Consider the following 25,826-nt stretch of genomic DNA (forward strand, 5'->3'; position numbering starts at 1 on the left):
CTTAAATATATTTGTTAACACATCTCTGATTTATTTCACATTATGGAACTCTATGTCACAGTCCTGTTCCAATTTAATAAACTATTAACAAAGATATAAAAAATTACTGTTAAAAAGGTCTAGAGGAAGAGAGGGATCAGTTTGATCTTATATGCTATGGGCTGAATTCTCCTCTGTTACGTATCAGTATAACTCCACTGAAGTCAGGTTTCAGAGTAGCAGCCATGTTAGTCTGTATCTGCAAAAAGAAAGGGAGTACTAGTGGCACCTTAGAGACTAAATTTGTTAGTCTCTAAGATGCCACAAGTACTCCTTTTCTTTCCGCTGAAGTCAGTGAGGTTGACCTAGTGTAATACAGGCCCAACGCTGTCTTGTAACACCTAAGTATAATTGCTCCAAAAAAGGTGCTGAATCCATTTATTTATATGCATTTATCACACACTCATAACATTATTTAATAACTAAATACCAAGTAATGGCTTTCAAATGACAATTACTTTTATTAGAGATAAGGTGGGTGAACCTAAGGCAATATCTTTTATTGGACCAACTTCTGTTGGTGAAAGACACAAGCTTTGGAGGTACACAGAGCTCTTCTGTATAGGTCAAAAGCTTACCTTTCACACCAACAGATATATATTGTATATTATATAATATATATATCTGTTGGTGAAATATATTACCTCTCCACCTTCTCTCTCTAAAATCCTGGGATCAACATGCCTATAACACTGCAAACAATTACTTTTATTGAAATAAGTTGTCCTACAGATAAACAGCACACTGAAAATTAATTCTATTTTAAAAAACCCAGGACTTAGACCTAGCAGAACTATTTGTTTATTATATTAATTTATGTCCACTGAAAACTAACAATGACATTTTTCCTTCTAGTTCTACCTATAAAAATTTTATAAAAGAGAAGCAGGAAAGGTAGGCATTATAATGATACATCACACTTCTAGAGTACTTTCTGTCTGAGGACCTCAAAGACCTTTACTAACATAGTTTAAATAAGCCTCACATGCCGTATTATTATTTCCATGCCACAGATCTGAAGTTTAGAGGTGGTGATGTCATGCCCATGGTCAAAAACTGAGTCCTTGTCACTGCCAGTTTGTGCTCTGAGTTCATCACTCCGTGTGCAATGAGCACAGGAGCGTGGGTGCTGGAAATTAGCCGGACATTCACACGTGAATGCCGCAGTTCTCAGTGCCCGCCTTACAGGAGAGGGACGTGGTTGAACATGAGTATTTTTGCCTATCGATGGGAGGGTTGTGTATGAACATACGGGGACCCTGTTCCTCACTACGTGAAACCCTCAACAGGGACCTGCCAGTGGGAGGCTCTGTTGCGAAAGGTCATCTGAAAACATGGCGGTCCCAGCCCACAGACTGGCTGGAGCACAGGGTGGAAGACACTGGCAGGGACACTGTGTTCTGTCTGGTTACAGGCCCCTGAACACCACAGCGCTAGAGGAGAAAACAAGGCAGGAACATTAACACAGGCTGTGGCAGCGCCAGGTCCCCCCGCATTAGCGCAGGCCGGGGCGGCTCCAGTCCCCCTCCCCCACATTAGCACACGCCGAGGCGGCTCCACTCCGCCATTAGCACGGGCCGGGGCTCCCGCTTAGGGCTCCTCCCCCCATGACCAGATTCCCCCAAGACTGGCGAACGGAGAGCCCTGGCGACCGGCGTCTGCAGCGCATCACGGCGGCGGGTGGGCAGGGGGACGGGACAGCCTGTAACTACGACTCCCCTTGAGCGCTGGGCGAGTAAGGCGGCAGCCGAGCACAGCCCCGCCCTGCCCTTTCCACATAGGCGCCTTAGCTCGACAGTGTCTGTAACGGATCCCCCCCCGCGCGTGCAACCCCTTCGAACAATAACAGTAATTTCTTCCCAGCCCGTAGCACGCCTGCACGGCCAGAAAACTCCAGCTCGAGCCAGCCCTGTAAAATAAGTTTGCGTACGACCCCTCCGACTGAAGGGCGGGACCGCCCTTCTTCAGGTGCGCGCGCACTTCCTACGGCTTCTGCTTCCTCTTCCAAGCGTGTGTGCGCTCCCCCGCGCGCAGATCTTGGCGACGTCATGTGATAAAAGGCGTGGTCATAGGCTGCTGTCTCGTGGGGAGGTAGCGCCACCGGGTGGTTGGTCTCGTGAGACAACGGCTGCAACCCTACAGCGCGACCTAACGTTCCGGAAAGGAACCGCCGCGCCGCGGAGACAGGGCGGAGTCCCCAGCCCGGGGGGCCGGAAGGGAGAGGGCGCCGCGGAGAGGGAAGGGCGCGGCCGGAAGGGGAAGGGATGGGAGAGGGGCAGGGTACGGTGGAGAGGAGCCCCCAGCCGGGGGAGAACGGAGCGGGCACAGCGGGGAGTTGCTACCGGACTCGCGGGGAGTGCGGAGAGAGGGCATGGCAGGGAGGAGCCCCCAGCTCTGTTGGCGGGGGCGGGAAGGAGGCAGGGAGGAGCCCCCAGCTGTCTGTCCGGGCGGGGGATGCAGGGAGGAGCCACCCCCGGTATGTGAAGGAGTGAGGATTCCTTGCAGTGAAGCAGCAGCAATGATCCACGCTGTGGATTTGGGGTGGGGGAGGTGAAAGTAGGGTGACTAGACAGCAAATGTGAAAAATCGGGAGAGGGGGTGGGGGGGTAATAGGAGCCTATATAAGAAAAAGACCCAAAAATCAGGACTAAAATCGGGACATCTGGTCACCCTAGGTGAAAGTAAAAAACTGCCAACACTTTTACCCTTCTCAAAGGGAGCAGGAGTAGCAGCAGCCACCATATTTTTCTTAGGGCCTGTGATATGGAGACCCATTTGTGGTTCAGTACTCTGCATCAGCAACTCCTCAGGCCTGGCATACTGCACCTCACACACTGGTATCCTTATATTTATTTAAAAGATGACATGTAGTAAATATATTGTTTGAAATTCAATAAGATACTGGTTATTAATGTCACTGCAAAATGTTTGTAACAACTAAGAAAAAATATGGATGTGCTGTGATATTATCTCTGGGAGACTGTAAACAGACAAAGGTAGCAAAACAAGTTTCTTTTTTAAGGGAAAGAAAATATGATGGGAGGGCCCTATCCAAGATAGAGGTGCCTCTGACTTGCTCTCTGTGGGTCAGCTAGTGCCTAACCCTCCTGCAGCTTTGTAACAGGGGAGGTGTGACCCTAAGAGCATCCCAGTGCCAGAGGCCAAGGAGCTTACTGGTATCAGGTAGTGAGGTTTAGCTGCCATGACCAATATACCGCAAATTACTATAGTTATACTCTAAAAGGTGTCATGTAATATATTACTGGAAAACTAATAATGCACTGGGCATTAAACTTGTGTGTTGTATATTCAGCGTATTAAGAGTTCTGGATACATTGGAATAATGACTTAGGCTATGTGTACACTATGGACCTTACAGCAGCATAGCAGTACTGCTGCAACTATGCTGCTGTAAGGTCTCCTGTGTCGCCACTCTATAATGGCGGGAGAGAACACTCCCTCTGGCATAATTAAACCACCCCCAACGAGTGACAGTAGCTATGTCAGTGGCACGGGCCATCCACGGATGTCTAATTACAATGTAGACATACTCTTAGGGGGTGACCTGCATGCTTGTAGGCTGGCTGTGAGTGTTCCAAATGGGGAGGTACAGCCGCAAAGCACTGTAAGGCACCCATGATTGCAGGGTAAGTGGTGACCCTTTACTGGTCTGAACTGTATCCATAGTGTGACAGATCTAAATTCAGCTCCCAAATTCACCCTGTCCCCTGTAGTGGCAGGAAAGATGGCTAGATATTTGGGTATGTCTGCCACCACAGAGACTAGACTGGCATAGCTGGAGTGCCATAGCTATACTGGCATAACCCTATAGTGTAGATGCAGCCTACACAGACAGAAGGGATTTTTCTTGTTGATGTAGGAACTCCATGTCCCTGAGTGATAGCAGCTATGTCAACAAAAGTACTATTCCATTGACAGAGCATATTTATACTGGGAGTTAGGTAGGCATAGTTATGGTGACTACAGATGTGGGTTTTTTCATATGTCTAACCAATATAGCTTTCGAACTAATGTTTCAGTGCAGACCAAGCCTTAGTGCACCCAACTGGAAATCGGGATTCCTGGAGCTTCCATCCCTGCTGTATGTATATCACAACTTCTCTGACTTTGTCTTGAGTAGGAAAAGTGGTAGAGTTTAGGTCAGGCTTAGCTAATATCTACTAAACTTAAGGCTGAGACTTAGTCTACACTTGGAAGTTATATCAGCATTGCTATGTGTGTGCACTGGGGGTTATGTCAATGAAAGAGAACTTCCTTTGATATAGCTAACATCGTTTGAGGAGATGATGTTCGCACCCCAACAGAAACTCCTGTCAGTGTAGGCTGCACGTATATCACAGAGCTGTGCTGTTATAGTCTGTGTAGTGTAGACATACCCTAAGTGCCTCAGTTTCCCTATATGTAAAATAGAAATCATAATTCCAAGTAGGGTTACTCAAGGGGGAGTTCTGCACCACTGCAGAATACAGAATTTTGCAGAATTTCCTTTCCTCCACACAATTTCTGGCTGCCACTAGGGGCCACTGGACTCTGCAGAGCCCAGCTCACAGAAAGCGGAGTGCCCAGCCTGGCGAGGCTGGAGGCTGCACGCTCTTTGATCCTCATGGTCTGGGGACGGGAGAGGGTCTGGGAGACCCAGTCAGCTCTGGCAAAGGGTGAAGAAGGGCAGGGCCACACCTCACCATGTTCCCTGGCAGGACAGTAAAGAACCTAGGGGGAGTACAATACAATTACATGCTCTCAAATAAGCAGGATAGTTGCTCACACAATGGCTACTTATATGTTTAAGTGGTCTTTTGCATATATTCATTACACACATTTCTGAAAATCAAAGCTATAATATCTTGAATGCGCAAACTGTCCTCATGGCACTGAAGAGAGTTGTCAGAACAAATATATGGCTATAGAGATTCTGCTCAGTTTCAGGGCAAAACTCTCAAATCCCTATGGTAATTTGATTCAGATATTCTGCCATCTCCATGTGTGCAATACTTAAGGATCTGAATGGATAATTTAGACAATATTTTTACATATGAATGTCAAATTTAACCAAACTCCGAGATCAGTGCCACACTGGCTATCATAGCTGGTATCTGTCCAGTGAGAGAAAAATAACCATTGACCTCTGTTATAGAATATACTAGCTCCTATGAATAGTGAGATTGAGTTGAGCTCTATCATGTGGGTTGAAGAAGACTCTTTAGGCACAATTTACACAAACTCCCTGTGAGTTCTGCACACATAGGCAGAGCAGAATATGTACGTTGTACGTTCCTTGAAGGAACTGAGACAACTTTTTTGTTCTGACATATTTAACTAGAAGTTATAGGGCCATATTCTCTCTTAGTGATCTGGCCCCTTTGGGGTGCAACGGGCCAGAGAACAGGCTGATCTGCCTAGTGGGTGTACACAAGGTGTGTGTCAGGAACCGGGACGTGTCCCAGCTGGAGGCCCTGGCCCCTTTAGAAGCCATAGTCAGCCACTGAAGATTAGCCTGAGAGTTACACAAGGGGAGGGAATGGTGTAGAACTAGCCCCAGAATCAGGCAGCCCCAAATCCCTTGCAGCTCATCTCACACACTGCCTAGGAGAAACTGGCAGCAGCAAATCTAGCCCATGTTATTTAAATTAGATTGTAAACTCCTCAGGGCAAGGACCTCTGTATTGTACAGCACTTAGCACAACTGATCTTAACTGTATACTTTAGCCACTACTGCAATACAGATAATGCCCCAAATAAAACCCAAATCCCTATCTTTTCCTCTTGTAGTAAAAATCAAATGTATGTGACTGCATACATCAAAATTAATTAAAATAGTTTTAAAAAAAGCCACTCAATATTTGTTTCAAGATGTTCAGCTGTATATCCACTTTTTGTAAGGGACCTCTCATTTTCGTTATTTGAGATTTACATCTTGTAATTAAAGTGATAGAAAACAACTTAGAATGTATATTTTTAATTAAATTTATTTGTATGTACAGTAAGCATGACTTTTAATAATTCTTTCACAATTTCCAGGCCAGTGCTGCATTTTTGTAGTGTAAAATTTGTACAAATGCTCTTTGAATAAACCTGCAAATCTTGGCTTGTCCAATAAGATCATCATGAGATGGAAATACTCAGGGAAATCCTGTAGAAACAGGAGTTAAATAGTTTTTTACTTCCTAAGTTCAGACATTTGATTCTGAGTAGGTTTTAGGACAATTAATTCCTGGTCAAGCCTCTGAGTGTGACCCCCCCTTCTAAATTAAAAGCACTTTTAAATATATGTAACACCATTATAAATATTGGACGCAAAGCCGGGTTTGGGGTGGAGGCTGATGGCTCGCAACTCTCCATGTAATAAACTCGTGACCCCCTGAGGGGTCCCAACTCCCAGTTTGAGAACCCCTAGATTAGAGAATAAATGCTACTAATACTGGTAGGGACAAGTTATTCTTGGGTGTGAGTTTACTGGATAGATCAGTGGCTGTCAACCTTTTCCGACTACTGTACCCATTTCAGGAAGCTGATTTGTCTACCCCCAAGTTTCACCTCACTTAAAAACTACTTGATTACAAAATCAGACATAAAACTACATGTCAGAATACACTATTACTGAAAAACTGGTTACTTTCTCATTTTTACCATATAATTATAAAATAAATCAATTGGAATATAAATATTATACTTACATTTCAAGTGTATAGTATATAGAGCAGTATAACAAGTCATTGTATGAAATTTTAGTTTGTACTGACTTCGCTAGTGCTTTTTATTTAGCCTACTGTAAAACTAGGCAAATATGTAGTTGAGTTTATGTACCCCCTGTAAGTCCTCTGCGTATTCCCAGGGGGACGTATACCCCTGGTTGAGAACCATTGGGATAGATGACAGTTTACTTCATCAAATTGTCACTGAACCAACCAGAGGTGATGCCAATTTTAGACATGGTTTTGGTAAATAGTGAGGATATCATAGAAGAGCTGGTCGTAGGAAATAACTTTGGATTGAGTGATCATGAGTTGATTCAGTTTAAATTAAATGGAAGGATAATCAAAACCAGGTATTCAATTACGATTTTTTATTTCAAAAGGGCAAACTTTGGGAAAGTAAGGGAATTAGTTAAAGAAGTCAGATGGACAGAAGAGGTCAAGGACTTCAACATGGAGGAGGCTTAGAATTTCTTAAAATCAACTATACAAAAACTGTTTGAAATTTGCATCCCAAGCAAAGGGGAAAAAATGGTAGGAAAAGGCTCCAGACCCAGGTGGATGAATAACCATTTCAAAAAGGTTATTAGGAGTAACTAGAGAGCTTGTAGGCAAGAGAAAAATGGGTAGATCAACAAAGAAAGCTACATCATGGAGGTTAGAAAATGTAGGGAGAAGATGAGAATTTCTAAAAGTAAAGATGAATTAGCTCTTGCTAATAATATGGAGTCTTGATGGGAGGGAGATTAAAAATAATCTAGGTATGGCCCAAAAACTAAATAAATAATTTCTTCTTTTCAGTAATGATGATAAAGTGAAACATATCCATAAAGGCAATATGGCTGATGGAAATAAGTGTCTAGAAATGGAAATTACCAAATCTGAGATCGAAGAAAAACTTGAAGAGTTTAATGTGGTCAACCTTGGGGAACTGGATAATTTCCATCCCAGAATACTAAAAGAACTGGCACATGAGATTGCTAGTCTGGTAGCAAGGCTTTTTAGTAAATCTATTTGGGGTAGTGCATGTCTGGCGAATAGCTAATATATCTATATTTAAGAAAGGGGGAAAAAGTGATCCAGGCAATTGGAGACCTGTTAGTCTGACCTCAGTAGTATGCAAGGCTTTAGAACAAATTATGAAGGAAAGAATAATTAAGTTCATGGAGCTAAATTGTAAAGGAGATGCAATTCAACATGAGTTTATCAAAGGTAGATTATGACAAACAATTTTTATTAATGACCTTGGCACAAAAAGTCAGTGCGCTAATGAAATTTTCTGATGATACAAAGTTGGGAGGCAACGTAAATACAGAAGCGGATCAGAATATTACACAAGAAGACCTGGATCACCTTGAAGGCTGGAGTGACAGAAATGGAATGAAATTCACCAGTACAAAGTGCAAGGTCATAAGAATTTCTGCCACAGGCTGGGGCTTATCAACTGGAACTAACAGAGGAGGAGAGAGACCTTGGTGTGTGGGTTGATCACAGAATGACTGAGTCACCTATGTGGTGTGGATGTGAAAAAGGCAAATGTGATCCTAGAGTGCATCAGATGAGGCATTTCCAGTAAAGAGAAAGAAGTATTAATGCCATTGTAAAAGGCACTGGTAAGACCTCGTTTGGAATATTATGTACAGTTGGAATAATGTTCAGAAATGAGTAATTTAAACTCGAACAGATGCAGAGAAGAGCCACAAGGATGATCAGGGTAATGGCAGGCCTATAGATTCATAAATTATCAGGGTTGGAAGGGACCTCAGGAGGTCATCTAGTCCAAACCCCTGCTCAAAGCAGGGACAATCTCCCATTTTTGTCCCAGATCTCTAAATGGCCCCCTCAAGCACTGAACTCACAACCGTGGGTTTAGCAAGCCAATGCTCAAACCACAGAGCTATCCCTCCCCCACCTTATGCAAGGAGCTTGGAAGAGCTTGCCTTGTTTAGTCTAGCAAAAAGAAGGTTGAGAGGAGATATGATTGTGCTCTTTAAATATGTTAAGGGAGTAAATATCAGGGAGAACTGCTATTTAAGATAAAGAACAATGTTGGCATTGTCACAAGAACAAATAGATCTAAATTGGCCATGAACATTCAAGGTAGAAATTAGAAGAAGGTTTCTAGCCATCGGAAGGGTGAGGTTTTGGAACCAACTCCTGATAGGAGTTGTGGGGGAAAACAGCGTAATTAGTTTTAAGAGAGAGCTGGACAATTTTATTTATGGTATGTTGTGGCTGCTTGTCATGGTAGGGAGCAGGGCTCAGCTGCTCTGTGACTCATTTCTGGTTTATGTCTTATGTTCCTAAAAGCTCATGTTTCAGGGTTTCAGCCAGCCACTGCAGCAGTCAGGGATTCTTCCCCGCCAGCCCCTGCCCCCCAGTTTATTCTGCATTGTTTATTCTGCATTGTTTGTTTATTTCTTCCTTCTGCCTCTGAAGCATCATGGATGGTCACAGCTGGAGATGGGACATTGGGTGGTGAGGGCCAGGGCTCTGTGATGGCACCAAGCATCCTCTCAGGTGCATGGCTGGCTGGTTTGTGATAACATGTTCAGGGTCTAACTGATTGCCATATGTGGGGTTGTAAAAGAATCTCCGCCCAGGTCAGATTGGAAGTGACCTTGGGGTGTTTTCACCCTGCTCAGCAGCTTGTGGCTGCAGGTCACTTGCCAGTATTATTGGGGTATATTTCGTGTAATTATTTCCCTGCCTTTTTGGAGGCCTTTCCTTTATACTATGTAACAACTCAATCAACCATACTGGCATTTCTTTCATAAACAGACAAAGGATCAAGAGTTGAAAGCCTACCAAATATTTTTTTAAGCAGCTAACTGTCTAGGTTCTCCCCATTTCCCCCAACCTCCAAAATTCTAAAATAGACTTCCAGTAAAGGTGAGAAGTGACATTGTCTTTGCAGTTAGGCTTGTTTGGGGATTTTGGGTACTTTGGCACAGAAATAATATTCATTGGAACTGATGGAATCTTTCAAACTACAGAGGTAGGGTGGTCCAGTGGAAATAGCACAGAACTGGGAGGAAACTCAGTGCACTCAAGTTCTAGTTTGGACTCTACCGCTGATCTACAACAGTCCACTTCTCTGTGCCTTTGTTTCCTCTCTCACCATTTGTCTGTCTTGTCTATTTAAATTACAAGCGTTATAAGGGATTTGCTCTTTTACTATGTACAATGGGGCATAATCTCAGTTGTGGCCTCTAGATGCTACCGTGATACAAATAAGAAACTCATGAATAGCACTTTCTGTGCTATTGAATAGCACTTCCCTTTCCCTTGAAAACAGTGGAAATACCTACACCAAAATTTTATCCAAGGAATTAAGAAGCAATAGAGATTGAAGACTAGATCCCGTGAGGTTCTGAGCTCAATGGGTGAGTGCTTTCAGTGCCTTCAGGAAGTGCTCAGCACCTCAGATAATCTACCTCAGGAACATAGGATTTGCCATCTCAGATCTGATCAATGCTTCATCAAGTTTGGCTACCTGCCTCAAACTTATTAGTGGCTTATTAGTGATGCTTCCAATTAAAGCTAAAATATCCCACAGTGCACTTGACCTTGTGCAGAACTATGCCTGAGGAAAATGGAAAATTCTTTCTGACCCTGCACAATCCTATTTTTGCACATTATTGGTTATAAAATTATCAAACCTTTAAATCTAGCCGCTGTATTTAACTGTATGATTTCCTGCAGTACTGAATTCTAGAGGCTGATGACTCCCTACAGAAAAAAATTACTTTTAAATTTACCAGCCATTATGTAATCAAATAACCCCTTTCTCTCTTATGGCTTTTTACTAGAGGTTCTGATCCATGCCCCCGGGGAGTCTTTCCACTGATTTCAATGGGCATTGGATCGTGTCCCAAAATTATTAATGTACTGTATTGCCACCCCACCCTGCAGCAAAGACAACTGCTTATTGCTGCTACAGTTTAAATGCAGAATTTAAGATAATTTATATTAAATGCAGATATAGTCATCCTCCTCTATGTAGATATGGCCCTTAGCCCATTGTTACCACATGCAAAATGTACTTTGTATGGCTTACACTTTTAAGTTGTTTCTGTAGTAGTATATCCAAAACTTTTGTAATCTTAACTGTGTTTCTTTCAGAAGTTACAAATACCATGTTTCATGTTAGTTTTAAGCAAGAGAAGTCCCCTACTGATAAAATTATAGGCAACAGTGAAGGGTGAGCTAATATTCCAGGATATGTAAAATTGTTTATTTTACTCAGTAGGATATCCTATTTTCCAGACGGTTTTTATATTTGCTTTTCAAATGATAAACAGAGAAATACAACACTGATCACACTTTTTTTTTTTTTTTTTTTACTTTAAAAGGAGAGCTAAAAAGTACCAACATTTTCCTTGATGGAAAAAAAGTATTTCAGTTTGATTTCATTTCTGGTGAATGGTTGTTTTGATTGTTCTGATAGGATGCCTCTGGCATTACAGTTTCAGGAAAAGAAAGATTTCTGAATCCCCAGAGCATGGACACATACTGTATTATTCAAAAATATCTGTACTGTATAAGCCAGGGCTGCAGAATCAGCCCACCGTTGAAGAAATCTGTTACAGTCTCGCTATTGTATTAATTTAGTTTTGTTTTAAAGACCATAGGCATAAAACAGTTGCCATTTTCAACATAGAAGAGCACTTTAAATTGTTCAGAAACTACACTTTGAATATGTTTCTGTAAAATTTGCATTTTGATGCCTTTTTGTTAGGGCAAATATAACAACAATTTTGTTTCTCCAGACTAGAATAGATGATATAGCAGGGGTAGTCAACTGTTTTTTGTCAAGGTCCAAATTTCTTGGCCAAGGTATAGTCAAAGTCCAGACTCCAGAGAAAATAATTTAAAAAATGATAAATAAAAAGATTTTGGGGTCCATTTAGAAGCATCAGGTGGTCCAGCTTTGACCTGCGATTTGCCTGTTGACTACCCCTGGGATATAGTGTGACCTTTATTTTGAAGGAAAATAGTCATACCAAGACAAATAGATAAATACCATGGTGTCAAGGCTGATTCCCCACTCTGGCACTTCGAGTGCAGAAGGTGGGGGCCCCGCAAGGATTCTAAAAATTAATATTGGCCATTCCAGGCTTGTATTAATCTCCCAAGGTTACAGTTCCTCTCTGACCTTGGATGGGTAGATGCTGCCATTACCCAAATGCAAAAAAATCCTTTGAAACCAGAAAAGCACACTTGGGATTTATTCCTGTGGGGTGCCCTCAAGTCCTTTCACCGCCCCTCCTGCAAAGAGCTGAGAAAAAGAACAAAGGAAATCAGCTGTTGCCACCAGCTAATTTAACAACATATGCACAAACCTCTTAGGACACCAAAAATGGAATCCCGTTCTTAAAAAAGGTAAATTTTATTAAAAACAAAAAGAAGGAAAATACATCTGGAACTGAGGCTTTTGCTAGATTTAAAAAAACCCACTTACAAAATTTAAACATCAAGAATAACCTTCTTGAGGTCCAGCTTAAAGGTTACAAGCAAAACAAAAAGCATTTTGGGGTTAGCACAGAGGAGTCCACAAGTCAAAAAGAAATTAACAAATAAGCCTAATCACGACTTCCTAGACATTCCCTAATTTCCTTACATATCTGGGGTTTCAGATAAGGAATCTCTAGGTATGATCTAATCGTTTTTCATATCTGGCTTAAGCTTCTCACAATAGAACTGCTCCCTGTTCCCCTCTTTCCTGGAGAACCACAACACACAGACAAAGGGAAGTTTTTTCCCAATTTTAAAAGGGTCTAGCCCTCCCATTGGCTCTTTTGGTCACGTGCCCACTCCTTTCCTTTTACCTGTGGGCTTGTTAACCCTTTACAGGTAAAACAAATAGAGCAGAGGTAGGCAATCTATGGCCAAAGGTGGCATGTGAGCTGATTTTCAGTGGCACTCACACTGTCTGGGTCCTGGCCACCAATCCCGGGGGCTCCGCTGCTGGCCTGGGGTACTGGCTCTCTGCCCCCTGCCAGCTGGGGTTCCATCCGCTGGGCCTGCTCAGCCCGCTGCCGGCCCTGGGTCCCAGCCACTGGTCCGGAGGGCTCTGCTGCCAGCCTGGGGCTCTGCAGCCGCCCCCAGCTGTGACCCGCTGGCCTCAGCCTGGGGCAGTGAGGGGTGCAGACAGGAGCAAGAGGGGGTGCAGCTCAGCACCTCCATCTTAAAAATTGTTCCAGCACCACTGTGCTGGGATATTTTTAAGTCTTGATTTGCTGCTTACATCACTGTTACGCCACTTGGAACACTGCACTGCATTTGACGTTGACATTAGAATGTACATGCAAGAACTGGCAGAATTTTCTGACAGATTTCAAGATTTCCAGTGATTTGGCCCAATGCTTTCTTTTCTAATTAAACCTGAAAAGTTCAGCAAAAGCAACTTGGATTTGTCTGTATTTCAGTGGATGGGTGTTGAAGATTTCAAAATGCAGCTCATTCAGTTAAAAAGCTCAGAATTGTGGGCATCAAAGTTTGGAGATCTGCGGAGTTCACTTGAAGCTACTGAGAGAGATCATGGGGCCTCTATTCTGACCTGCTGGACGTCCCTGCCAGTGAAATTTAACTGTTTGAAGAAAATTGTGTTTGCAATGCTTCCAGCATTTGGATCCACATACCTGTGTGAACAGGTATTTTCACACAAGAAATCTGTCCTCTGTCCCTCTCTGAGCTGGTTAACAAACTGATCACTCGGAAGCCTGCGTGCAACTTAAAATATCCAAATACGTTCCAGACACTGGAAAACTCAGCAAGGAAAAGCAAGGGCAAGGATCACACTAAACTGATAAGAATTGCATTTTAATTTAATTTTAAATGAAGCTTCTTAAACATTTTAAAAACCGTATTTACTTTACATACAACAATAGTTTAGTTATGTATAATAGACTTATAGAAAGAGACCTTCTAAAAACGTTAAAATGTATTACTGGCACACGAAACCTTAAATAAGAGTGAATAAATGAAGACTGGGCACACCACTTCTGAAAGGTTGCTGACCCCAGACATAGAGAACAACTACCAAGAGTGATTCTATAGCTAACTGGCTGGCTGGGTGTCCACAAAAGGGAACTATCCCCCCTCTCATTTATCACACATGGTTTAAAAATACTAAGAGGATTTAGTGTGTGCAAATCTTCAGCAACTTGATTATAATAAAGTCAATACTGATCAATCTTTATGGAATTGGGCATATATTTCATTATTATATGTCATAAGAAAGATTTCAGCCTATCATAGCCTTCTCCCCAAATAAAAAACAAACAACCACAACAAAACCCTTATGGACCTTTTGAGCTAAATTCTGGCAAGAATCTAGAAACTGACACATATCTAGAAACTGACTTCAGTGTGGCCAGGATTTCCTCAACATTCTCCAAATGTGTGCATATACATAGCAAAAATCATATTGTAGAAGGTAAGAGAGCCACACACAGCACCAGTGATCAATATCTTTCTATAAATAGGAGGAATAAGCTAGAATTATGCAATTTACAGATGCAATAGACCTATTTGAATATCTAGTCCATCCTGCAGGATCATTCAATATCACACTATCACCCACAGTTAAAAAGCCTCAAGTGATGGTGCTTCTACCAGTTCCTTTAGGAGTAGAGTTGGTTGGAAAATTCCAACTAAACAATTTTTCATTGGAATTTGTCAAAAATCAAAATGTTCTGTGGATACAGTTCAATTTCTACAAAGTTCCTCCAGAAACCAAGCAGGCTTCCAACAGAAACCTGCTTAGTTTCCTGCCAGCTCACCCACCCAGCTCCTCAGCTGCTGGCCTGGTGGGCTGCTTGAGGACTTCAGCGCTTCCAGGGTTTCTGGCTCCAAAGCAGCCTGCCAAGAATCAGGCCTACCTAGAGTCATAAAAACGTAGGGGTGGAAGAGACCTAGAGAGGTCACCTAGTCCAGCCCTCTGTACTGTGGCAGGACTAAGTCTACCTAGACCTCCTTGACAAGTGATTATCTCAACTGCTTTTAAAAACTTCTGGTGATGGGGATTCCACAACGGCTCTAGGTAATCTATTCCAGTACTTAACTATCCTTACAGTTACAAAGTTTTTCTAAATATCTAATCTAAATCTTGCTGCAGATTAAGTCAGTTACTTCTTGTCCTATCTTCAGTGGACATGGAGAACAATTGATCAGCACCCTCTTTTAACATCCCTTAACATATTTGAAGACTATCAGATTCCACACACAGTCCCTACCCCCAAGACTTCTTTTCTTGAGACTAGACATGTCCAGCTTTTTAAACCTTTCCTCAGATTTAGGTCAGATTTTCTAAACCTTTAATCATTTATGTTCCTCTCCTTTGAACTCTTTCCAGTTTGTCCACATCTTTCTTAAAGTGTAGTGCCCAGAACTGGACACAGTACTCCAGCTGAATAGAATGGACCAGTTACCTCCTGTGTTTTACATATGACATTCCTGTTAATACAACCCAGAATGAGGTTTGCCTTTTCCGTAACTGCATCACATTGTTGATTCATGTTCAGTTTGTGATCCACTATAACCCCCTGCCCTATCCTTTTTTGAAGTATTACTGCTTAGCCAGTTATTCCCCATTTTGTAGTTGTGCATCTGATTTATCCTTCCTAAGTGTAGTACTTTTTACTTGTCTTTATTAACTTTCATCTTGTTGATTTCAGACCAATTCTCCAATTTACCCCAAGGTATTTTGAATTCTAATCCTGTCCTCCAAAGTTCTTGCAGCCCATCAGATTGATGTCATCCACAAATTTTATAAGCGTACGTCCCATCCCCATTCAAGGAGAATTTTAAAATTTTTGGTTTTCATTCCAAATAGGAATAAAATCAAATTTTAGAATAGCAAAATCCTAATGAAATTAAATCCCTTTTTCTGCCCAGCTCTGCTTAGGAGGCTATTGCCTAGCCTTATATATTTGTACTCTCAGGAGGCTTTTCCCTGTTACTCAGCTTAATTTTACCCTTCCTTTATTTTATTCCATTTTAGATGTGATCCAGCCTGCTGCTGAGCTCCCTTTTGGGGTCCCATTAGAGGTGGTAAGTGCTGAGCACCATCAGCTCTTTGCCTGATCAAGCCTTTATGCGTAAGACAAAGCAAGCACCCAGGCACAATTTCTGAATAAGATGGGAATTTGCTCGGGAATATCAGAAACTCCAGGTGTCAGAGCAGCAGCCGGGTTATTCGGTATCCGCAAAAAGAACAGGAGGACTTGTGGCACCTTCGAGACTAACCCATTTATTTGATCATGAGCAGCTTACGCTCAAATACATTTGTTAGTCTCTGAGGTGCCACAAGTACTCCTTTTCTATTTTCAGAAACTCTAGTGTATTTTTTTGCTAGTGCAGACATCTGCTTTCAACCTAATGTGATTTAAGCTCATCTTTTTAAGAGGAACTTTGTGCAAAACTGCAAATCACTGCACGTAAGATAATGTAATTAATGTAAATTAAAACACTACAACGTTATATATATTTATATCAAGCATTATACAGCATTGGTGGTTTTTATTAAAACATCCCTATAGAATTTGCAGTTATTTTTTATTCATGTAAATAAAACAGAGGGCTCCAACCTATATTAGAGCATTACAGTAGCAGTTTTAATTAAAGGTAGGGTGACCAGATAGCAACTGTGAAAAAACAGGACGGGGGTGAGGGGTAATAGGCGCCTATATAAGAAAAAGTCCCCAAAAATGGGACTGTCTCTTTAAAAACGCAACATCTGGTCACCCTAATTAAAGCTGTACTATTGCCTCCCCCCTCGCTCCCACCTCATGTGTGAAATGCATGCTTTGACTTGTTTGCAGACATTTGGTTTTGAAATAGTTTTCAGCACATGTATAATGCATTTTTCCCTTATCTTCAGAAGGAACCATGAACCTCAGAGTTTGTACTGTCATGTTTAGAGTATGGGGTATTTCCCAGTTTGTTTTGTCTTCTCTTTCTTTTTACCTCAGTTGTATTATTATTAGTGTGAGTATTAATGCTCCCCAAGGTAAGGCTTTCATTGTGTCTTTTGTACAGGACCAAGGATGTTGCTACAGCTTTACAAGTAAGAACTTTTCCTCAGGGTAACTGTGTTTGCTTTACACTTTTCTGTTTCTGGAGTTAGCCTTTTCACTTTTCAGTTTACCACCTCTGCAGTGATTTATATTTTAACAAGTTCAGGTAATATTGCAGATGTATGTACAGTGTGAGGTAAATAAATCTTGAGTCACAGTTGCAATCAAAGAGGAAGTAGTCTCTTACCACAGCTACAGATTTGCTCTGCTGCAAAGCCCCACTGATACTCCTGTTTCACTCACTATAGTCTCTACTCGGGGTCAGGTACATTGCTGACAAACAGCACATCTCACTTTTGCTTGCTATCTTTATACTGCCACCTTACACAGCATTGTACGCTTCCAATCCCCAATACAGGTTCTACACATTTTGCCTTTAGTTTTAATGCAATAAATGAAAACGTTTTTAAAAAGACCAATACAATTTAGTACTTTTTAGTGAAAGCTCTAGCAGTATTTTAAAAGTTAATTTAAATCTTTCAGTCATTTGCAGAAGCCTTGGATCCTTAGTCTATAGTGGTAAATCCCTTTGCAAATCTTTGACATTTAACTTATATTATTTGGATAGAAATAGACAATTATACACCTTTATAAAGGGGCCTGTCTCCATGGTATCAGGGCACGCTTACAGAATTTAGATTAAGGCCACGCAACATTTCTCCAAAAATACAGAATAGATGCTCCTAGACCTTCTCCAGAACTGAAACAAAAATCTCTGCCTAGACCAAATACTTGGCATATTAGCTAGGAGACTAAATGCCAGGGAATGTCAAGATCTGAAGAAAGTATGAACAAAGAAGGGATAACACACTCTAAAAACCTGGCCACATATGGCTTACGTGTATTTCTGGAGGAAATATATGCCGAAGGCAGGTGCTTGCCACTCAGAATTTTCTGTCCTTTGCTCCCATCTCTGGAAGTCTCCAGAATAACCCAGAGGAGGGTTTCCCTTGTCTTGAGCCTAAAAGTCTTAGTTTTAAACTAGTTGAAATCTGGGCAAGACTTTTAATTTGGACAGTGTATAAGGCAACTATTTTCAGCCCAGAAATAGGGGTAGCATAGCAGCAATCAATACACCTTTTAATTACAATTTAAAAATACTCAATAGTTTTCATAGATTCATAGATATTAAGGTCAGAAGGGACCATTATGATCATCTAGTCTGACCTCCTGGACAATGCAGGCCACAGAATCTCACCCACCCACTCCTGCAATAAACCTCTCACCTATGTCTGAGCTATTGAAGTCCTCAAATCATGGTTAAACGACTTCAAGGAGCAGAGAATCCTCCAGCAAGTGACCCGTGCCCCATGCTACAGAGGAAGGCGAAAAAACCCCAGGGCCTCTTCCAATCTGCCCTGGAGGAAAGTTCCTTCCTGACCCCAAATATGGCGATCAGGTGAACCCTGAGCATGTGGGCAAGATTCGCCAGCCAGATACCGAGGAAAGAATTCTCTTTAGTAACTCAGATCCCACCCCATCTAACATCCCATCACAGGCCATTGGGCCTATTTACCATGAATAGTTAAAGATCAATTAATTGCCAAAATCATGTTATCCCATCATAACATCTCCTCCATAAACTTATCGAGTTTAATCTTGAAGCCAGATAGGTCTTTTGCCCCCACTGCTTCCTTTGGAAGGCTGTTCCAGAACTTCACTCCTCTGATGGTTAGAAACCTTCATCTAATTTCAAGTCTAAACTTCCCGATGACCAGTTTATATCCATTTGTTCTTGTGTCCACACTGGTACGGAGCTTTAATAATTCCTCTCCGGTATTTATCCCTCTGATATATTTATAGAGAGAAATCATATCTCCCCTCAACCTTCTTTTAGTTAGGCTAAACAAGCCAAGCTCCTTGAATCTCCTTTCATAAGACAAGTTTTCCATTCCTCGGATCATCCTTCTCTGAACCTGTTCAAGTATGAATTCATCCTTCTTAAACATGAGAGATCAGAACTGCACACAGTATTCCAGATGAGGTCTCACCAGTGCCTTGAATAATGGTACTAAAACCTCCTTATCTCTACTGGAAATACCTCGCCTGATGCATCCCAAGACTGCATTAGCTTTTTTCACGGCCACAGCATATTGGCTGCTCATAGTCATCCAGTGGTCAACCAATACTCCAAGGTCCTTCTCCTCCTCCATTACTTCTAATTGATGTGTCCCCAGCTTATAACTAAAAGAAAAGGAGTACTTGTGGCACCTTAGAGACTAACCAATTTATTTGAGCATAAGCTTTCGTGAGCTCACAAAAGCTTATGCTCAAATAAATTGGTTAGTCTCTAAGGTGCCACAAGTTCTCCTTTTCTTTTTCCGAATACAGACTAACACAGCTGCTACTCTGAAACCAGCTTATAACTAAAGTTCTTGTTATTAATCCCTAAATGCATGTTCTTACACTTCTCACTATTAAATTTCATCCTATTACTATTACTCCAGTTTACAAGGTCATCCAGATCCTCCTGTATGATATCCCGGTCCTTCTCTAAGTTGGCAATACCTCCCAGCTTTGTATCATCCGCAAACTTTATTAGCACACTCCCACTTTTTGTGCCGAGGTCAGTAATAAAAAGATTAAATAAGATTAGTCCCAAAACCAATCCCTGAGGAACTCCACTGGTAACCTCCCTCCAGTCTGATAGTTCACCTTTCAGTATGACCTGCTGTAGTCTCCCTTTTAACCAATTACTTATCCACCTTTCAAGTTTCATATTGATCCCCATCTTTTCCAATTTAACTAATAATTCCCCATGTGGCACCATATCAAACGCCTTACTGAAATCTAGATAAATTAGAGCCACTGCGTTTCCTTTGTCTAAAAAATCTGTTACTTTCTCAAAGAAGGAGATCAGGTTGGTTTGGCACGATCTACCTTTTGTAAAACCATGTTGTATTTTGTCCCATTTACCATTGACCTCAATGTCCTTAACTACTTTCTCCTTCAAAATTTTTTCTAAGACCTTGCATACTACAGATGTCAAACTAACAGGCCTGTAGTTACCCGGATCACTTTTTTTCCTTTCTTAAAAACAGGAAGTATGTTAGCAATTCTCCAGTCATACGGTACAACCCCTGAGTTTACAGATTCATTAAAAATTCTTGCTAATGGGCTTGCAATTTCATGTGCCAATTCCTTTAATATTCTTGGATGAAGATAATCTGGGCCCCCCGATTTAGTCCCATTAAACTGTTCGAGTTTTGCTTCTACCTCAGACATGGTAATATCTACCTCCATATCCTCATCCCATTTGTCATGCTACCATTATCCCTAAGATCCTCATTAGCCTTATTAAAGACTGAGGCAAAGTATTTGTTTAGATACTGGGCAATGCCTAGATTATCCTTAACCTCCACTCCATCCTCAGTTGGAACCATCAGTAAGAAAAGAAATGAAGGTAAAATCATTTTCTTCTACAGAGAGAGAAGACCTCACTATGAGTTGAAATTCAGTTTTCTGGCACTCCTGAAGTGGAGTTTCCCACTTATGCTTCTACCAGATGTGCAGGGTTTGCTCCACTCTACTCCCACCAGAGCCAGCAGGGGAGGGAAGTGGCCTGCAGATGTGCCGTGGTCAGTGGGGAAGTAGCACACATCTCTGCACATGTGCATAGGGACAGAACATTGTGCAGAGTCCTAGTGCTTAAGTTCCCTCAGACACTGCACCTTAGGGGAGGTTTTCATGCGCAGAGCTGGAGTCTGAATAAGCACAGGGCAATTCCTATGGTTTGTAGGGAAATGTTATGCAGAGTAGCTCTCCTCAAGGCCTGCACCTTCCTTGCCCAGCCATGTTCTTCCAAAAGTCATTGGAATACAAAATATGCTGCAGATTTGGAGGAAGAGGTATGATGTTGCTGCATTTGCTCAGTTTCCACATGACAAAATGTATGCAGAAAGCATTGGTTTCACGTACACACCCAAGTAACCATGCAGGGAATAGTGTGGCCCTATGTAGATTCTAAGGCACCCATTACATTTTCTGAGTGTTTTTGTTTCTCCGAGTTGGATTCAAACTTTGACCTTTGTATTTCAGTTGGACACTAATACAGCAACAAGCTATGAGGTAGTGCACATGAATAAGCAAGTGTGTGGCACAAGGCTAAACTTAACAGTATTTGTACATTGAGGCCCAGATTTTCAGAAGTGACTACTGATTCTGGGTGCTTCCATTTTTAGGTGCTCAACCCAAGACATTTTAAAGGAGGACATTTTCAGAATGTGCTGATCATCCTCATTCTGAAAATCAGGCCCAATATCTCGACTGGAGCATCCTGAATTTGAGCTACCCAAAATCACTAACCACTTGAAGAGTTCACCTTGAGACCATATGTAGTGGTAAATTATTTTTCTAATGTTTTCTATTTCTTCCAACTTTTCTGAACTATTTGCCCCCCCCACCCTTCTTCCAGCTGAATCCATCTGCTAGCTGCCTTTTTATATGCACATATCATTTTTGTATCTGAAGTTATGAATATTGACTATGCACTGGTATCTTACATGTTACATATCTTACATATGTGCTGAATTCCTAAGCAACACCTACCAGATGAGATTTACATCTAGGCTAGACAGCTTTATATTGATGGCCCATTAAAGACACTTAGCTCTCACAATGGGCCATAGAAGAAACTCAGTCTGCCAGATGGCTCTTCCTGCAGATGCCTGACCCTCCAAGGTGCCAATGGCTAACCCTTGTGAGTCATCAAGCCATGTAAGGTCATATGATATACTCATGTGACCCTGGACTCGATCTTGTGCCAGTAAACTTTCCACAACTGGACTGTGAGCTTTGTTTGAAACAGAAAATTTCCAGGCACATGGCAAAGGATATAAAAGACCCCTGGGATGACTCCATTTTGCCTTTTTTCCTGCTCGGATTCTCTGGACTGTGGATTTACAACTAAAGGAGCATATTGAACTATGGACTGACGACCTTCTAACCTTTTGGAAGTTACCAAAGAGACTTTACAAGCCAGCAGTCTATAACATCACCGCTACAAACCTTATAGAAGAACATTGCAATTATTGTATGTATATGACCTATTAACCATTTTAACTCTATTCTTTTATTAATAAACTTTTAGATTTTAGTTACTAAAGGATTGGCAGCAGCATGATTATTGGATAAGATCTGAGTTATATATTGACCTGGCTATGCGGCTGATTTCTTGGGATTAGTAGAACCCTATATGTGATAAAATTGATTTTCAGTAATCACTCATTGTAAAGTCTAGTATCCGGGTGGTAAAGCTAGGGCTGGAATGCCTAAGGAGACTGCATCTTTGACTTCTTGTTGACCAGTGGGATGAGACACAAGTTTACCTTTGTTACTGGCTTGTGTGACAGACCCAGACCAGTGGGATACAGGAGTCTGGTAGAAGGCAAATATATTGGCCACTGGATGAACAGTTTTCTGTTCCCTGAGTGACCAGAGCTGGGGCTGCCCTAGAGCAATCAGGAACCTGCCAGAACCAATTAAGACAGGCAAGTTAATCAAGACATCTGGAGCCAATTACGAACTTTCTAGATTCAATTATGGCAGGCAGGCTAATCAGGACACCTGGTTTAAAAAGGACCTCCCATCAGTTAGTAGGGGGGTGTGCCAGAAGCAGGGAGTGAGAAGGTGTGCTGCTGGAGGAGTGAAGAGCTCAAGCGTGATCAGGCTTCAGGAGGAAGATCCTACAGTGAGGATAAAGAAGGTGTTGGGGGAAGGAAATGGGGAAGTAGCCCAGGGAATTGTAGCTGTCACGCAGCTGATACAGGGAACATTGTGGACAGCTGCTATCCACAGGGCCCTGGGCTGGAACCCGGTGTAGAGGGTGGGCCCAGGTTGCACCCCATCCCCCCCAACTCGGACACAAGAGGAGTTGACCTGGTCTGTGAGAAATACCAGAAGGGAAGGTCTAAATTGGAAAGGGATCTGCCCTGTCCCCGACCCACTAGGTGGGACACAGAGACTGTGGGGATTGTTCTCCGTTTCCCCCATGCTGGCCAACGATGAGGTTAGCTGAGTGGACAGCAGGTTTGAGCCACTAGCAAGAGTGGCCAAACTGAGGGCTGCCGTGAATCTCTGAGACAAGCAAATCCGCCAATAAGCACAGGACCCACTGAGGCAGAGGAGGAACTTTGTCACACTTGGTATAATCTAATGATAAAATAACCACTAGTTTGGGGTGTCTGCCCTATTTTTCAGCAGTTTGTCCTGGTATTTTCAGCTGTGACTCACTGAGGCACGGTGACACAAAGCTTGAGAAAATCATGCTCTCAAAACATTTTGGTGGTATAAGCCATTGAAAAGGGTTAATTAGAACAGGGGCCATTTCACTTCTGACCTTCACTCTACTCTTTCCATATGCAAAGCTGCCATGTGGACTTCAGTGGGATTTCCATACAAGGAAGGATTGCAGGACTCTGGGTATCATTACAGTGTTGCTAACTAGTGCTATCCACGTAAAATTTTCAAAAGTAACTAAGGGGCTTAAATCCCATTGACTTTCAATGGTACTTATGGGGCATTTGAAATGTGCATACCTAACTCTGTGTCAAGAATGGTCTCCTGTTTTGAAATCTGGTTTCCAAGGTTGTTAATTTACATTTAGATTTCAACTTTTATAATATATTGCAGTTCTATTACTGAGATCCGAAAGTTTGCAAAACCTGCCTCACCTGGAAGGCAAACAAGCACCCTATCTCTCCAGTTCCACAAGTTTTATTTCCTGTATTTCACTTAGAATCATAGAATAGAATCATAGAATATTAAGGTTGGAAGGGACCTCAGGAGGTCATCTAGTCCATCCCTCTGCTCAAAGCAGGACTTAATCCCCAACTAAATCATCCCAGCCAGGGCTTTGTCAAGCCTGACCTTAAAAACCTCTAAGGTAGGAGATTCCACCTTAGGTAACCCATTCCAGTGCTTTAACATTCTCCTATGAAAAAGTTTTTCCTAATATCCAACCTAAACCTCCCCCACTGCAACTTGAGACCATTATTCCTTTTTCTGCCATCTGGTACCACTGAGATCAGTCTAGATCCATCCTCTTTGGAACCCCCTTTCAGGTAGTTGAAAGCAGCTATCAAATTCCCCCTCATTCTCCTCTTCTGCAGACTAAATAATTCCAGTTCCCACAGCCTCTCCTCGTAAGTCATGTGCTCCAGCCCCCTAATAATTTTTGTTGTCCTCCACTGGACTGTTCCAATTTTTCCACATCCTTCTTGTAATGTGGGGCCCAAAACTAGACACAGTACTCCAGATGAGGCCTCACCAATACCGAATATAGGGGAATGGTCATGTCCCTCAATCTGCTGGCAATGATCCTACTTATACAGCCCAAAATGGCGTTAGCCTTCTTGGCAACAAGGGCACACTGTTGACTCATATCCAGCTTCTCGTCCACTGTGACCCCTAGGTCCTTTTCCGCAGAACTGCTGCCTAGCCACTCGGTCCCTAGTCTGTAGCATTGCATGGGAGTCTTCTGTCCTAAGTGCAGGACTCTGCACTTGCCCTTGTTGAACCTCATCAGATTTCTTTTGGCCCAATCCTCTAATCTGTCTAGGTCCCTCTGTATCCTATCCCTACCTTCCAGAGTATCTACCACTCCTCCCAGTTTAGTGTCATCTGCAAACTTGCTGAGGGTGCAATCCACACCATCCTCCAGCTCTTTAATAAAGATATTGAACAAAACCAGCCCCAGGACCGACCCTTGGGGCACTCCGCTTGATACTGGATGCCAACTAGACATGGAGCCATTGATCACTACCCATTGAGCCCGACGATCTAGCCAACTTTCTATCCACCTTATAGTCCATTCATCCAGCCCATACTTCTTTAACTTGCTGGCAAGAATACTGCTTTCCCCTCATCCACAGAGCCAGTTATCTCATCATAGAAGGCAGTCAGGTCAGTCAGGCATGACTTGCCCTTGGTGAATCCATGCTGACTGTTCCTGATCACTTTCCTCTCCTCAAAGTGCTTCAAAACTGATTCCTTGAGGACCTGCTCCATGATTTTTCCAAGGACTGAGGTGAGGCTGACTAGCCTGTAGTTCCCTGGATCCTCCTTCCCTTTTTGGGCACGACATTAGCCTTTTTCCAGTAATCCAGGACCTTGCCAGATCACCATGAGTTTTCAAAGATAATGGCCAGTGGCTCTGCAATCACATCTGCCAACTCCTTTAGCACCCTCAGATGCAGTGCATCCGGCCCCATAGACTTGTGCTCATCCAGCTTTTCTAAATAGTCCCAAACCACTTCTTTCTCCAAAGAGGGCTGGTCACCTCCTCCCCATGCTGTGCTGCCCAGTGCAGTAGTCTGGGAGCTGACCACTTCTCTCTTTAGTTTCACAAGTTTCTCTGCTTACTACCACCTCACAGTGATATCTGTCTGGCCGGTCCTCCGTACACATGTTCACTGCTGTGGCTACGCTTGGATCCCTCTAGAGGAGATAAACCTCCAAAGTGGAGAATGTGTATCTTTTGCAGGTTTCTCTCTGCTGGTAGATCTTGGAGCTGTAATTCTCTTTTTCTCACACACACCCAGCTTCCATGCTATGCTGAGCATGTCTCTTCCTGATGTAATTAGTCCACCACAAAGTCAAGACTTGAGAAGGATTTTATTTTTCTGTTGAATCTTGGCCACTGATCCAGACATTAACTAACGATTAAACAGAGGATTGTAAACAAGAAATTGATCCTACTGGGGTTGTTCGCCTAAGTTAAAATATTTGGCAAACAGCTCAGCTGTAGCTTTATTCTGCTGTAGTGATAAATGAATTACTTGAACAGATCTTCCACTGCACAGTTTACAACTATTTCCATCAAACATTTATAAAGGACATGTTTATTGCTATAATTCCATGATATTACCATGCTGACAAGTACTTCACATTCTGAATGTTTTCTATGAATACAGTAATGCCGTCATTTGCCTATAGTGTTACTGCTCCTCTATGTTCCAGTTACATCACTGTGTGTATGAAATGCAGAGCTTTT

At 42.3% G+C, this 25,826-nt stretch overlaps 1 protein-coding gene and 1 long non-coding RNA gene across 2 annotated transcripts in view; one reads left to right on the forward strand and one right to left on the reverse strand.

The window, feature by feature from the left end:
• STARD13 (StAR related lipid transfer domain containing 13) overlaps nt 1-25,826 on the reverse strand; it is a 500,497-nt gene that overhangs the window by 356,809 nt on the left and 117,862 nt on the right. The window lies entirely within an intron of this gene.
• LOC144261057 (uncharacterized) lies at nt 2,673-21,911 on the forward strand. The gene is made up of 5 exons (XR_013345126.1): nt 2,673-2,876; nt 4,080-4,141; nt 15,760-15,809; nt 16,797-16,824; nt 21,016-21,911. It is a non-coding gene; the product is annotated as an uncharacterized LOC144261057 (long non-coding RNA).

Source organism: Eretmochelys imbricata, chromosome 1, assembly GCF_965152235.1.
Source record: "Eretmochelys imbricata isolate rEreImb1 chromosome 1, rEreImb1.hap1, whole genome shotgun sequence".
In the NCBI taxonomy this organism is placed as follows: domain Eukaryota; kingdom Metazoa; phylum Chordata; order Testudines; family Cheloniidae; genus Eretmochelys; species Eretmochelys imbricata.